The sequence below is a fragment of the Neofelis nebulosa genome, chromosome 1 (genome assembly GCF_028018385.1).
Source record: "Neofelis nebulosa isolate mNeoNeb1 chromosome 1, mNeoNeb1.pri, whole genome shotgun sequence".
Classification (NCBI taxonomy): domain Eukaryota; kingdom Metazoa; phylum Chordata; class Mammalia; order Carnivora; family Felidae; genus Neofelis; species Neofelis nebulosa.
In genome coordinates, this window is record NC_080782.1 from 88,254,970 (window position 1) to 88,271,916 (window position 16,947).

Sequence of the window (16,947 nt, forward strand, 5' to 3'; positions counted from 1 at the left end):
GCCAACATTTTTTTCCAGAGACACAGAATAATTTGCTTAAACTATAATGACACCCACCTATGAGCGGCATACACCTGTGCCCCTAAAAGCCTTCTTCCTAGAACTGGAAGAGTGTTTTGCTTCCCACACAGTCATCTGGCTCTGTCATCGAATGAACTGCCTTGGGTGACACAAGGAAAGGGTAACATAACGATCCATCTTCAGTCGACAAATCTGCCTTACCTGTGGTGAGAGGCAAAAGGCTATTCTGATTGAATTATCTACAACTCTTTTATAGTAATGTCAAAATGTAAAATAAAACAGCACTACCTCAATACTCATTAAGCATTTTTTTAACTTGCATAATTATGGCAGTGAATCACGGCTTATCTTTTAACCTATGTTAAACATCGCCTTTACCCCCAATATTTTTTGACCACAGACTCTAGGGCAGTCAAATGCTCTAATTCAGGGGCATTTGAGAGAAAAGAGGACAAACACACACGTCTGACTTTCAGGCTCATCCTTGTTTCTGCAGGCTCTTCTGTCTGCCTTGAAAAGGCAAGTTATGGCTCTCAAGGGTGCTCTAATCTGGAACAATTCCCACAAAACAATCAATGGCAAATCATTATTTCTTTCCTTTCCCCAAAGAACAGGATGCACAGAAAATAATGCACAAGTAGTAAAGAGTTGAAAGCCTAATGCACATAGGAAACTCGCCGCCCCTCCAAATCAGCACATCAGGCCACCAGATACCAGTCTCAGGCAGGAGTTAGTCATCATTTTCTTACATGAGCCATGCTCTCCTCCCTGGATTGATGCATCTTCTTCTCCTCTACATAAAGAATTAGCAGAATAAAGTAAAAATAAGAGGACTCTGGGGCCGCAGATGGCTGACCAGCTGTTTCTGAGTGACTCCCCATGCATGAATCAGTGCCTCATCTGAGCTTTAGTGCTTCCATGTTTGGGGGACAAAATATTCTGCATTTTGGAAAAGTAGTTCATGGAAAATAATACAGCAAACTAACATTTATAGAAAACCACAGTCATCTTGTAACAAATGTCCTAAATTATGGACTCAGAAGCAGATCCAGTTTTACCCAAGGTTCTCTGTCTACAGTGCCTGTAGGTTTTTGTTGTTGTTTGTAACTGTGGCTCCTCCCAACCCCCACCCCGAGTGCCTCTTTTTTAATGATATACCACTTTATATAATATACCACACAGAAGACAAAATTTCAGCCCGGAGAAGAGGCAAGCGGTGAGGGTGGAGGATTTAAAAGGCTTCACTTTTCTGTCCCCTTTGGAGATTCATCTTATATATTTTATTTAGTTTGATGGTAAGATTAATGCTGCTTCTGAAAGCCTCCTGGTTCCCTTTTAAACAACATTCATTTCCCAGTGCTTAAGTGCAATGTTGGGGGTATTGACAAAATAAAAGTAGAACGGAACTTTATATTCCACCCTCTTCCACTCTTTCAATGCGGAAGTTTCTGGCAAGGCAAGAGCTTCACTGAAGCCTTTTCCTGGTTGTTCTCTTTAATTTTAGATGATTGTTTGATGTGAATGTCTCTAAGAGAGTTTATTTTAATACGCAGAGGAGCAGAGATAGCTCCAAATGCCTATTATCAGGAAAAAGGCATTATATGTGATGGGAGAGTAAGAAACCTTCTGTGATCATTTTTATTCAATGAAAGCCATTCCTTTGGGTGGGAGAGTCAAATGCTAGTACCCACACATGCTGCATGCATACCAGCACGAGCCGGAGGAATGCAGATTTCTGTATCTGAGAGCAGCTGCTAAGTGAAATGGAACGTCCAACAGATGGCTGCATTGTCATTGTTGGGGGAGGAGGAAGGGGATCTATTTTGGTTTTTCTGTTGAGGGTGTGTGTGTGTGTGTGTGTGTGTGTGTGTGTTTAATAGGATGTATTCTCCTCTACCTGGATCTTTCCGGTATTTTCAAGGGCTTTTTTCACTTTGAATCTTAAAAGTGGAATAAGCACTAGAGATCTTCTGGTCATTTGACATGTAATGGGAAAGGAGAGAGATCAAGGGCACATAGCTTGTTAGAGCCAAAACCAGAACTCTTTCATTAAGCCATACCACAGAGAAGTCATGCATTCTACTTACTTGAGTACTGGTATTTAACATCAATACCAAAGCTCAAGAGAAGGAAACACTCTATCATCTGTAGTTTCATAGTCTGAAAAGTACATGTATATTATTTGCTTTTAAAATTTTACGATGAAATTGCCTTGTAATTCTCAAATTGGAAGAAAGAATAAGATGCTTCCTAAGCAAAGTTCTATCAAGTCTATATTACATATTTTATTAGATGTTTGGGACAATATGACCAAATATAAACAACATGCTATAGAAATTTACAATTCTATAGTAGTTTCGTATTCCATAGTATAAGTAGTTAAACTTGTAAGTCAAAGCTTGCAAAGGCCATGCTTAAAAGGCAAACAGAAAAGTGTTGAGCTCCCATCATGACCTGTCTGCAAAAGGCCTCTATCTCCCTTATGATGAGAGCTTTGGGTAAGTTGTAAAGTCACATGGCTCACCCATTGGTTCATGTTTTTTCCAGAAATAGAATCAATAGAGAACAGACAAACCCACAGTTGCCAGTTTGTACAGTCTTGTGGTTTCTGTCCGGGCCTACAGACTCGAGCAGGTCTACCAGATAATGAAGGCAAACTATTTCAGTTCCTGTGGGTCCAGAGCGCCTCAGCATAGTTCTGGTTTCAAACAAATGAATAACAAATTAAAAGGTACAGTAAAATAAGGGGGTGGTTAAAATATATTAACTAAAATCAATGGAGGAGAAACGTAGTTAAAATCCCTGCATTCTCAGCAATAGTCTGTGATGTATTTTGTTAATCTCTTAAAATTTATGTTAAAAGCCTTTTAGCAGAAAGTCAATATATTTGGGTAGTTGAGCAAGTACATCATCCTGTACTGATGGCTGCATTAAACATGATGCAGAGGCTCCATTGTCTTTAGGAAAAGAACAGGGGGTCCATCCAACGGAAGTCCCACCTCAAAGAGACCAGAAGCTTTTCCCAAAACAGCCTGTGGAGCCAAGCCCAGTATTATGCTCTCCTCCTCTGCCTTAGGTTCCCTGCTGACGTCAACTGGAGTCCTGGAAATGAAGCAGGATCCGAATACCAGAAGCATAGCCTAATAATAGAGCAAAAATGGAGAGCAGATGGAAAATAAAGCTTCTCGATAAAGTGAGACCTAATGTTATAAATTTGTTCAGGGAAAGAAAACAACAGCAACAAAGCGAAAAGGCCTGTAAACAGACTTATTGGTGCTAAAATTCTAGAATATGGCTGACTAGAAAAGCACCTAGATACTTAGAAATCGCCCAGAAAAAGAATGAAAAATAAACAGGAAAACAAGCAAAATCAACTTTTGGATTAGTTTGAAACACGGCTACTAAATGTGCCCAGGGTTGAAAATGATACCAAACCCGAACTAGAAAACTAAAATAGATGATTAGCAGCTTCCTTTACCCATGATTTGTACATAACTGCACCATTGTATTTGCATCCCACCTTGAACAGTCAGCTTATGCCCATGGATAAATTTTGCTGGGACAACACAGGTGTAAATTGTGAACATGGCAGTGAAATGGTTTGGGTCAAAAGTAAAAGTTTTTTGTTTTTTGTTTTTTTCCAAAGGTGCCCTTTTATACCCAGAACTCCTAGAAATGTTCTTACAAGTTACTTACCCCTGCATCCCCGTTGTGTGTGTCTCTCTCTCTCTTTGTATGCAGTCAAAGCCATCAAAGTCTACTACCTTATCTCTTGGCATGGCTTTGACATATCCAAACACTCCATTTAATTTTCTGGGATGAGCAGCAAACTCTTGAAACAAACCTCCTCTTAATTTTTCCTGTGTATACATTTCTGTAGACAGAAATTTTTAGATCTTAATCATCTTAATAATTGGACTTGTAAACATGTTACTTTTTTATATAGACAAAGAACGCTCAAAGACATTAAGATTGAGCTGTAATTTCAGACTGTAAATACATGTTCTATCAGGAGACCATGAAGGGACATCAAATATGTTCTATTTGAGAAACATTCTCCATTTTCTTATAAGAATGACCTTCTGGTTGGAAAAGTGATGAGGTAAAGTTTTAACACAGAGATACATTTCTCTTATTTTCACTATTTAACAACTGACAGGATTAAGGGTGGGGGGGAGCCAATTTTAAAAAATATTTCACATTTTTGTCCTTTTACTCTAATGGTTTCTGAACTCTGTTTCTAGCATGCATAAAAAGAAATCTTGTTTCTTCAGGTAGCCTTCTTGGTTCTGCCTCTGCAACCTCTTTACTCTGCCTAGCCAACATTTTTCTTTGAGTCTCATTTCCTTGAGCTTTGCTTGATCTTGTGAACCTGACATTTCAGACCCCACCTCACTCCTAGGGAGAGTTCCCTTGCCTTGGGCTTCAACTTCAGTCTCTATTCCTCACCTTGAGACTCAGCATGAGCCCAGTCCATTCCTTGCCAGGCTCCTAGATGCCCAGTCCAACAGAGCCCCAGGCCTCCTGCCAACTTCAAGAGAAGATATTGGACACCCATCTCTGTTTGGAAGGTCCTCAACCAGATAGATCACAGGGAACTTATTCTAAAGTAATGAACCACTGATACAGTGTAAAAGTATGGACGTACAGACATAAGAATCACAGATGAGTTTTGAGTTAGAAGACACCTAGAGGTCATTTATTTAATAAGAGAGGAAAGTGTTACTTAAACCCAGTTGATAATCTAGAATTTCTGTAAGAAGAGAGTGATATAATGTATATAAAGTGTTTTATAAACTCTATAGCACTATACTGTATGCATAGTCAGTGTTTGTCTTCTAGGTAGTATGTTTGAGAGTTATTCCAGAGATGCTGCCATTACTCAAAATGTTTTAAATCTCTTCCTTAAAATTGTCATCTGAGGCAGTTAAGATTGTCACTGTACAGTCACATCTTGTTCTTATCAGTAAAGGTATTATCCAGGGCTCAGACATTCATCTCAGATTTAATCTTAAATGTCTTCAAAGGCAGAAACCATGTCTGTCTTGCTCCTTGCTCCTGGTATACTGCCTGCCACTTAGTAAGTACCTAATAATTATTTGTTCAAGGAGTTTTTTTTTAAAGATCTAACCCACCCTCAGAGAATGATGATTTGCTATGATTGATAGGCAAAGTCTCTGAAGACATTTCAAAAGAGAATTTCCCAAATAAAAATTATTTTTGAGCCATAACACTGTTGTTGGAATGAGTTCAAGGTTATTCATTAGAATGGGACAACATTCATTGTATTTACACATCTGTGTTCTGGCTGACCTCTTTATAGTGTTGCATTTATTTATATCTCACCTTTTTTTTTTTTTTAAGGCATTTTGAAAAACAGCAACAAAAAGAAACCCATAACAATAACGTTAATAAAATAAAATAAAATAATGTCATTATATCTCAGATATGAATGGCAAAAAGCAGCCCACAGGGTGGGTCCCTTCTGGGTAGTTAGCTAAGGAGTGACAGTAAGTAACAAGAAACAGAGAACAAATGAGGCTCGCACCGTCTCAAGCACATGTCTGCATGCCATCTGGCCCTTGTTCCCTGTTGAGTAAAAGAGTTACTTACAGCCAGTAAGAATGCAGTCATAAGGAAACATTCGAGGGTGACTGGGGTGACGAGATTCCCAGATTGATACGGAGTGCCCAGGAAGAAGGGCATCTGCATGTCATGGTAACCAATCATCACTGTTTTTTGAGGAAATCGTGTGACACATAAAAGTGAGAACAGTCCCTCTCCGGTAGGCTGATGTTTTGTTTGAAAAGGAAAAAATGAGCACAATACTGAGTGGGGAAGGCATATTAATCACAAGACAAGGTTGTCCACCTTTCTCACATGTGAGTTACTCTCAGGAGAGTCTAACAGTAGTGATTTTACAACTGTTCTAAAACTCATTAGGCACAAAGAAAAGGCCCAGTTCACAGCACAAAAACATGAACTTTCTCCCATATTTCAACTAGTTCCAGTCTACAGCATCCTGGCCAGGCTAGGATGAGGTTATATATTTTATGAATCCTGTTGGGCTTAGGGCTTGCATTAGTGATTTCTCAGTGAACATGTTTACTTGTTCTTTTTACTGCTCTCTGAAACACTGGATTAAGAACATTAAAACAGGTCCAGCTAAAAGCATAGCAAAATGTGGTACCTCATAAAAATGAAACCAAGGAGTGTTCAGAAGAAGAAATAGAGAATGCTGAATTTCTCACCAGACCACCAGCTTATTCATTTTGGAGCTACTCTGGTTTTGATGAGGACCAGAGCATGGGTGTCATTCGTGATGTGTGGTATCCACAAGAACAATAAGTCATTTCTTTTCTAGAAATAAGTTATTCCAGTGCCATAATAAAAAGAAGGAAGTATTACTTGAATTCTGAATGGTTGAAAATTTGAGTTCTGTCCTTCAGCTAAGGAGAAAATATCAAAGGCAGCTTCATGCCTGCTTTTCTGTAATCTTTCCTAGAGAATTTTGGAACTAGCATCACTCCCTTAAATCCTACCCCAAGACTGGGTTCTCGTACAATCTCCACTTTGCCTCGAGAGTAAATTTCTAAACTGCAAATATGATTCTATAACTACAGAAGTTAAAATTATTTTATGTCAGCCATGTTACAGACTGAAGTCTGATTTCTAAGCTTAACATATGAAGGTTTGTAAAAAACTGGCTCTTTCTTATCTTTCCGACCTCACCTCCTATAGCTCAAGCATGTACATTCTAAGCTCTAGCCATAAGGAATGAGTCCATGATTCCACTGTGTTCACTTATACCTCTCTTCTCTCAGAGGAAGACATGGTTTCATTCACCCTATTTTCTAGAAAACTATTCATTCTTCAGGACACAGACTCTCATTTTCTCTCTGAAGACTTTTGCCATCATTCTCACTTTCACCCCTAACCATGCAGACTTAAATACTGCCGTATACACTTCTAAACAGTACAAAATGTTTTGAACCATTTTGATGCCATTTTGACTTTGAGGGCATTTGGGGCCTGCTGGTATAATAACATTAACCTTCACTTCCAAAGTGACAAAGCACATGAGCATATATCCAATTCCGCTCTATTTCTATGGCTGTTCTCCATCCACACCCCACAGGGTAATGACCTGCTTGAAAAAGATTTGGCTTTAATTACTGTATTTGTCTGCTCCGGCTGCCATAACATAGTGTCATGGACTGAGTGCTTAAATGACAGAACCTTATTTTCTCACAATTCTGGAGGCTAGAAGTCCATGTTCAAGGTGTCAGGTGATTTGGTTTCTGGAGAGACTCTCTTCCTGGCTTATAGATGGCTGCCTTCTTGCTATATCCTCACTTGGCCTTTCCTCAGGACATGTGACGTGTAAGGGAGAGAGAGAGGGAGAAGAGAAAGAGCAAGAAAGAGACAGAGAGGGAGGGAGAGGACAAGGAGGGAGGGGAAGAGCTTGTTCACTGGTTTCTTTTTTTATAAAAACACTAATCCTATCAGGTCAGGGTTCCACCCTTATAATGTCACTTAATCTTAATGACTTCTTTACAGGCCTCATCTCCAAATAGAGTCATACAGGGGGTTAGGGCCTTAGTGTATGAATTTGGGGGGACATAACAATTCAATCTAAAACAATCACCTAATGTTCTCAATATCCAACAGAAGTCCCTCCAATGCCTGTAAACATTTGCGCTTTGATTAAATGCCATAACACATAAACAGAGAATGAGGAAAACTGGTCAACTCATTAATCAATCTAAAGTATATACTCATTTATGTATACCATGTACAAATCCCTATTATAAACATGCCACTGTTCTTAAGGAATTCATAATCAAGTAATCTAATTGAGAATTTAAATAGAAGTAAGTGCCAAATAAGTAGTTCAAATAATAAGCAACTACAGGGTAAAGGAAAGGGTTTAGACTCAGAAAACAAATGTGAGTTCAAAATCTAGCCCTGCCACTTACCATCTACATGACCTTAAAGTAAGCTGCTTAATTTCTCCAAGCTTCAGTGCCCTTGCCTTTAATAACATGGCGACATAATGAAGCAAGTGAGAGAGAGTTCATAAATTCACTTTTGGAAATGCTAACACCACATACACAAAGAGAGGTGTGGCTATGCCCTTAGAGAAAGCTCCTTTGACAGGATCATTGATACCTCCTTTCTTCCTAAGTGGGGAGGGCAGCTTTTTTGCAGGGCGTCGCCTCCCTATAAGGCAGGCCCTGCTGCATTAGCCACATTTGCACATGCCTTTAACCATCACTCTCAAAACAGCGTTTTATGCTAGTGCCTAACCAGGGAAAGAAGAGCTCTTGCTCATGTTCTACGTTTGCTTTCTTGCATGGAAGAGAATCAGCATACTTCAGTTCTGAATCAGAGAAAGTGTGGCAAAAGCAGAATGAAAAAATCCCTCACAAACAAATACCACATGGGTTACTTCAAGGCTCCACGCACTCTTGTGGAAACACTCAAGCACTAAAAGTGTCAAACCTAACACTGAAATGACCGAGTGATTTAAACATGGAGGACACCATACAGTGAAAATCCTTATTAAAGACCTATTAAATATGTCATCATGTGCTATAAGCAGAGAATTATCTGTCAATGATGGAACATTCACTCTGTGGTCAGTAGAAAAAGGGAAAGTTGACCTTGCCCAATTGGTAACTATGGCTTTCACCTTACATTCAGCAACTATCAGATGATATTCCCAAATCTTAAATAAGTGTGTGGTATTTGCAGAGTTCATGGCAGCAAATTAAGTCCAGGTGGAGCTGCACAGGAAAAACAAGAAAAATGGCTCCTCACCAGAAATAAGAGAGGAGCATGAGAGGACAGATTCAGACACCCCAGGCTCCCAAACCCCCTGTTGAGAAGAAATAGACTCGTGTGTGTGTGTGTGTGTGTGTCACACCCCACAACCCCCCATATACACACATGCACGCCACACACAAGCACACGTTATTTATTTATAAACAGCCTCACTTCCTACTGACACTGGCAATGCTCTCCATTTTCATTACATGTTGAAGACAAGAATTAAGGGGTAGAAAGAAAAGAACTGTGCATTCAAAGCTCAGCTCCAGAATTGGCTTTGTATTTATTATTGCATATATATCAAAAGCAACAAAAGACCACAGTGAAAGAAATAGACTGGGAAAACCTAAATTGAAAATGTAACTGAAGCATCATGAACTGACAAATACAGCTTTTAATACGTTAATTTATTTTCTTTCTGCTCCTTAACAAATGTAAAGGTGTCAATGCATATAAAAAATATCGCTTGAGCTGCTAGCAAAATACTAAAGCTAAAGCATGAGGTGACACTCCCAGCTGCAGGAAATGTAAGTCGCTTGTCCAAATCACTGAGTGGTCAGGGCATGCTTTACAAATCTCTTAAATATCTGCCTCCAAGCTCCTCACAAGGGAGTTCACACAGGCAGAGACATATTTTTTCTTCTTAATCACGTACCTTTTAAGATTCATAATTTGGGATGAGCAAAAGGCTCGGCAGGAGGTGGGGATGAATTAAAAACCATAAAATTGATGCTATCACTCTGATTGACACACCAGTAGTGCAGCATACATTTCCTGTTTGTCAGGAATGAAAGGTGTTCACATTCTGTAATAATACCTAATAATGTTTTGGAAAGACAAACTGCTGTCTGACTACATTTTAGCAAGATGGATTTTTTTTCCCTTTCTGGCAGCACTGAAATCAGAAGCTAGAGTATATATTACAACCCTTTATAAAAGATGACCTAGATATTTAATAGCTGCAGCTATTCCAGTCCACTACCTGGACCTCCCCAGGTCTCTGATGCTATATTCTAGTATGCCTGAAATCACCATTACACCTTAAGACTAATTCAAGAGAGTGTCCAGGGAGCTAGCTGTCCAGCACTGCCATAATAAACTTAAGGGAACAAGTATCCTTTGCTACCTATAGCCGTCTCATCACGAAATTGGCCAGCCCTCTACTTATCGTTTGTCTAATCTGACAATTACTATTCTGTGCAGGGTAATAAAGAGAATCTTGTACATGTGGATCAGGAGACCTGATTCCCTCTAGCTGCCATGTCTCTGACTAGGTAAACATGAACAAGCCACTTAACCTGTCCACATTTCATACTCATTATTTTAAAGAGATGCTTCCACACGCCTTGACTACCTGATGGGTTGGTGAAAACACAAAAGCAAAATGACAGTTTTGTAACTTCATCATTTAGATCCTAAATATGAATTTATGTTTGTTAAACAAAGGATCTGGGGGATTTTGAAAGTCATCTATTTCTGGGGTGATAATTAAGCCAAAGGAAGAGGAAAGAAACAGTACAACACTAGATCTTATATGACAGGACTATATCAGAAAAAAATCAAATATAATTATAGCCATCCAAGAATTACTCCTTTGGCTCCTTTGAGCCAAAGATGTAGTCGTCAACTTACTGCCCGATTATTATCAGTTGTGTTCCTATTGAGTATTGATTGTAGGCACTCCCTACCTAAGGTCTCAAAATATTAAAAGCAGTATTTTGAGGAAAGGAGAATAAAGGGAAAACATGAAATAATTCTGAAAATTTCAGGAGGAAAATGGAACAGGAATGTTTGTGTTAAATATTTTAATGACACATTTTTGCATTTTAATCCCTGGGATTCTGCTGGTTCCAAGGAAGATGTCAAGAAAATAAAAATGTAAAATCAGTGTAATAATAATTGTCTAATAATACCAATTTACAAGTATTGGGCACTAACTAGAGTCTGAATAATCCTTTGTCTCCAGAATTATAAACACAGATTCTGATACTTTGCAAAGCCTAAGGAAAACTGACCTAAACGAAAAAGGGAGGATATTACGTAGATCCTGCTCTTGGTAAGAATACTGTTGCAAAAGGATCAAAAGTACTTTTGAATACAATTTATTGCTGTTGTTTTTGCTAAATCAAATAAAGGCTTTAAGCAAAAACAGGTTTCAAGCCTTCTGCTTATAACTGCACTTCATGTGACTTGACAATGCTGATTTCTGTGTAATTTTTTAAATCCATGTTTGGTAAAAAAAAGAAAGGGCTTTTCTACCAGTTCTTCAAAGTTCTAATAAAATCAGCTTGCTGGTGAACATGCTTACAGACACAGTGCAAATTTAGTCCTAGAGAAGCTCAGCAGTCACTCTACTACACCCAGTTGGTCCATGCTAAACCTGAAAGAGTTATGGTGCAACTCTTTCAGGATTTGAATGTATTTCAGTCATGGCCTGAATTAAATTATATGCACTAACACTGAAGTTAAAAAGAGAATGCATGGATCACCGTCCCCATAACCTTCAAGAGGCACTCCATAGACTGCTGTCTGTTTCTTGAGTTAGATTGACAGAAACTGGAAGGAAAGCATGAGCAAAAGCGATCTTGAGTGCCATCAGCTGAAATTTACCTAAACCCCCACAGCAAAATATAATCTGGAAGAAATAAGAGGTTCACCTTTTGGTTCTAGTTAATGATAACTTGAAGGTTGGTTTAAGTAATATCCATCCCTCTACTTGCTAAGTTCCCTGAATGTGGTTCTAAAAAATAATGTTAAGTATTCAGGCCAGAGATATTTATCAGAAGGATGTGATTTAAATGGCTATGTACCTCATGGCAAGCCTTACAGAAAAATATAGGTACAAATATGCATAAGTCATATTTATATACTTTCTATAAAATTAGACTGGCATTAATTAAATGGCAGAAAAGGCAATGAGAGCATTGTTTGGAAGGTAGCTTGTTCCAAGTTCTGATTATAACTTGCTTCCCAAAGAAGGAGCCGCCCACAGCTTAGAAGACAGATGAGAAGATCATCATCACAGATTTGCTGTGAACAGCTCTGCTCAGCTCTGTCCCTGCCAGACTTGGGGCCACACATACCCTTCTAAGAGGGCTAAAGAAGATTCACAAAGAGCACTGCTTCTTGCTCCAGCTTTGGCAAGAGCAGAGGATGATTTTGTCTTTCGGTAACTTGAAACCTTCCTGTAGTGCTGAGAACTGCTCTCAATAGCAAAGTTGTTATCATCATCATTACACCTAACATTTACTGAGCATTTACTACGTGCCAGGCACCAATTGCTTTGCATCTCATCTTATCTTCACAGTAATCCCATGAGTAATATAATTACCCAAATTTCATGGAAGAAGAAAGCGAGGCCAAAATTTGCCCATGGTTACAAAAAAATGGTGAGTACCAGCGCTGGGACTTGAATTCAGACAACCTCATTCTTTGAGAATCGTCACTTTTTGTAATCACATTTTAGAATAGTTTAATCAGCTGCAGACAACCCATGGATCAGGCATTTTTAAATGCCACCCCACTTCCAAATCTCTTCCTATTTATTCATTAATTGTTTGAAGAATTAAGAGTGCCAGGAACTGTCTTAAGCACTGGGAATTCAGCATTGATCAAGGCAAACTCTCTACCTGTGTCAAGCTTACATTCTATATTCTGCACACATAGCCTCCTTTATTCCTTAAAATAAGGAATAAGCCTTATTTTATTGTAAGTCTTATTTAGTGTAAGTCTGAGCCCCTTAGTATCACCCACTTTTTAGACAGGGAGCCAGAGCTCAGAGAAGTAAAACAACTTACCCAAGGCCACACAACTGGTAAATGGGACGACTGGGGTTTACCGCTTAACCTTCAGACTGTTGATCCTTCATTCTGCTATGCTTCTGTTACCCAATTACTATGGTTCCAAAATGGCTTTCATTAGTTGGGCAGAATGTTAGTACTGCAGGGAAAGAAAATAAGACCAAGTTGGCCCTTTTCCTCCTAATTTATTTTCTTTTTTTCCCCAATTTCTTGGTCCTTACCTCTGTCATGCTTCAGGTACCCACTGTCTTCTCGTTGCCCACAATTTCCCACTTCTGTACCTTCGACACCCACCCCACAAGCCTGTTCTCTGCCCTCCTCCTGCTTTATATATTCCCCCTCTGTTCCTCACTCATCCCACATCTATACCTTAGGGTTAATCTTAGCTCTCACTCTTCACTTTAGATAGCAGCCCTGACATGTTGTAGAAAGTGACCTAAAAGGAGTCCCTTCTATCATTATACCAGGAAAGACTTGTCCCTAGGAAGTCACATATGTTATTATCTCAGAATTTCTTGAGTGAATTTTCCCATAAAAAGTCTCCCATGTGGTATTTATATTCTATAGTATTTACTGCATATATATATATATATATATATATAGGCTAAATATGTTCCTGGATGCTGGCTAGCAAAATTTAACAGTGGGTAATATGCTTTGAATTCCAATCAACAAAACTACAAGTGACCTCTGGCAAAGATTTCCTCAGTAACACATTCCTGTCTTCACTATTATTCACAATAAAGAGTGGGAAGCAGGAAAATTAAAAAAAAAAAATTTAAAAATAAACATGTTATTCCTTAATATTGGAGAAATAGGGACCAATGTAATAAGCACCGTGTAGAAAAAGATAATTTTTTTAAAGAAAGAAAGAATTTAAACTTACAGGTGGCAGCAGTAGGGGCTGTAGGAGACAAAGATAAACATTTCTGACTTGAGAGATTTTCAGGTCTACAGAGAAACCCTCAATGCAAATGACATTCAGGAACCTCCTCAGTTGGACCCTAATTTTTTCACTTGGGGTAAGCCCCATAAGAATAAAGAACACATCTGATTTTGCTCAACATTATATGAGCAGCTTTAGCACAGGGCCTGAGACATAGTAGGCACTTAAAAATGATTACTGAATGAAGGAATGTCATTCTCGACTTCTCTTTAACTACCCTCACGATCTCCTTCCCAATCAGCAGAGCCCTCTGTTTACCAGTATTCCTTAAGCCTGGGTTTCCACATTGTGCTTTTCTTTCAGGCAGTAACCTTTGTCTGTATCACCTTTTCCTCCCTTCCAGCCCTGGTGAAATGAGATTCTTTAGGCCAATGTGAAAATTGTTTCTTATGATTCTCCTTGGCTGGGATTTTGGCTTGAATACAGAGAGGCCAGCCCTTGCCCACAACATCTCAAGTTGGGACAGTAGGTGACCCACCCTTCCCCTTGCTGGCAGGGCCCTGGGCTGTTTGGCCAGGTTTGGGAGAGGGCTTCTTGCCCACCTCAGATACAAAGTATGTATCACCATAGAGGTTGTGTCCCTTGGAGGGTGCCCATTCTTTTGTGCAAAGTGGAAACTGCCTTCCTCACCCTGCTGGCCCCCACATTATCATTGTACAGTGGGGACTCTGAATGTTATGTAGCCAGTGCTAGATCTGAGAAGAAAACAATTGTGTCTTCCTTTAAGCAAACACTGCAACTTGTCCCTATAGTTGTTGAAGAATTCTCTAAGAGCAAAAGGGCCTTCACTAGTCATCTCAGCCTCTGGTTTTGCACACAGACTTGTTAACTGACTTCAGAAAGGAAAAATATCATTTTATTTCACACAAAAATGTAGGCAATCCCAAATCCAAATTTACTTGGACAGATCAGAAAATGGACTAAATAACACTGATTCCTTTTCTTTTTTTCTAGAATTATCATTCATCTTTTTCAAGAGGAGAATATTATAAATTTACTATGCTACTCATAAATGCCTTTCTGCCAGATTAATAGAAAACCTTTAGACGCTGGACTTGTAACTTATTCTGGGATATGGTCTTCCACAAACAATTGGGTACTGTTCAAATATAATGATTATACTATTCATTCATAACTATCATCTCCCAACTATTTACTGTATGCAAAATATAATAGCAGGTACTGTTAGAAGCTGATCCCTTAGTTTAGGCTTTAACTTGGCCCTGCCCAAGACCACTGTAGGCAGTTGCCCACCTAAAAGGGGAAATGGGAACTAAATGCAGACTTTACTCTATTTGCCAAACCACATAACCCTGGCATGGGGTTGGCTGTGTCCACCCAAGGGAAGCTGCACCTTCTTCCTAATTTTCACAAAGTACCCTCTTGACCCTGCCCCTCCTTCTGCACAAAACTCTTAAGCTGCATTTGGCCCATTTGTGATTTCTTTTCTCTCTCCAGAGTCATCAGTGTTCAGTGGAACATCCTTTCAGTTGCATGAAGATGCCAAACTAGAGGAAAGAGGACACACCATGTGATTTCCCAAGGGCCATCGTTTCCCAAGGGATGGTTGTGACTGAGGGGACACAAAAACAAACAGTCTAAAACCAACAGATATTCCTGTCTAAATTATCTTTTTATAGCACAGCATAGCTGTATTCAATATAAAACAAGGAGAGTGATAACTGTGAATTACAAAGCAGAATTTTAATCATGATACATGAGTTAATAATACACATGAGTTAAACTCATGATACATGGATTAAAGAAAATAAGTGGAACCCGTTTTCATATTTTATTGTCAAAAGTTTTACCAAATAGGTGGTTTATTTGGAAAAGTAGCACCTCTTTGAAATTAACTCTTGATTTGTAAAAGTTCAGATTGTTCCTATCTACTTGGTCAACTAAAAGTGATTATTTTTATTGCTATAAGGCATGCATGTTGGTCTTTGAGAAATATGCCACTAATCATGGTTAAATTGTATAGGCTCAAAAATCTTTTAAGACCTGCAAGAAAAAAAACAAAATCCAAAAATGTTGTAAAATTATTTATTAGTCTATAAAAAGTTGTGTGGACTTTCTACAAAACCAGCAATTGGAAAATGACAAAATTGTTATTTTATCCCTAGAGAATCTTTACACATTTACCTCAAAGGGAGGAATAGAGTCAATTACTTCTATTTCAAATAGATACCCCCTTTGACAAGTATGCAAATCATACTGGAACTATACATCTGAGCTTTTTAATTGTGACAACTCTGAGATACTACTTGGTAAAGAAAATTGTGCTATTACCTCTCCAGTCTGTTCTCAAAGGGAATAACACTCATGTTTCCGAGGCAGAGAGAGCACCAAGAGGTGAGGTTCTGTCCACTCCTGCTGTGGACTGAATTGTGTTCCTCCCTCCACCCACCAATTTATATGTTGAAGCCCTAATCACCAATGTGAGTATATCTGGAGATGGAGCCTTCAAGAAGGTGATTAAAGTTAAAAGAGGTCATAAGGGTCCAGCCCTAAGCCAGTAGAACTGTTGCTCTTTCAAGAAGAGGAAGAGACATCAGAGCTGTTTCTCTGCTATTTAAGGACATTTTGAGAAGGCAGTCATCTGCAAACCAGGAAAACAGCTGTCACCAGAGTCCAACCATGCTGGCAACCTGATCTTGGACATCCAGCCTCCAGAACTGTGAGAAATACATTTCTGCTGTGTAAGTCACCCAGTCTATAGTATTTTGATATGGCAGCCCAAGCTAACATAACCCCTTAAGTAACCTAACCAAAAATTATTATTATTTTTTCAGCAAATAAGGAGAAAGAAAAAATGTTTTATAAGATTTTAATTTTTGTAGTGTTTCCTGGGTGGGTCAGGCAGTTAAGCATCCAAATCTTGATCTCAGCTCAGGTCTTGATCTCAGGGCCCTGACTTCAAGCTCTGAATTGAGCTGCATGCTGGACATGGAATCTACTATTTAAAAAAAAACGATTGTAATTTTTATAAGAAAAAATGTGAATAAAACCATCTTTGAAAATTGAGTTTTCTTTATTTTTTGTAATACACAGCCTAAGAAAATTTGGTGTTCTTGCTATTCAAACATAGCTTCAAAAGAAATAGCATTGCTTCTGCCAATCTTATATAACTTGATACCAAAATAACAATCCAATTAAAAAATGGGCAGAGGACATGAATAGACATTTTTTCAAAGTAGACATACAGGGGCGCCTGGGTGGCGCAGTCGGTTAAGCGTCTGACTTCAGCCAGGTCACGATCTCGCGGTCCGTGAGTTCGAGCCCCGCGTCAGGCTCTGGGCTGATGGCTCGGAGCCTGGAGCCTGTTTCCGATTCTGTGTCTCCCTC

The 16,947-nt window shown here is 39.0% G+C and overlaps 1 long non-coding RNA gene across 3 annotated transcripts in view; it reads left to right on the plus strand.

The window, feature by feature from the left end:
• LOC131510384 (uncharacterized) overlaps positions 1-16,626 on the plus strand; it is a 185,900-nt gene extending 169,274 nt beyond the window's left edge. For 2 of the 3 annotated variants that reach the window (XR_009261035.1, XR_009261030.1), the window contains 4 exons: positions 10,820-10,909; positions 11,830-12,242; positions 14,554-14,695; positions 15,058-16,626. This is a non-coding gene — a long non-coding RNA (uncharacterized LOC131510384). The remainder of the gene's footprint in view (positions 1-10,819; positions 10,910-11,829; positions 12,243-14,553; positions 14,696-15,057) is intronic. The other variant, XR_009261037.1, reaches the window with a different exon arrangement.
• Positions 16,627-16,947: the final 321 nt, after the last annotated feature.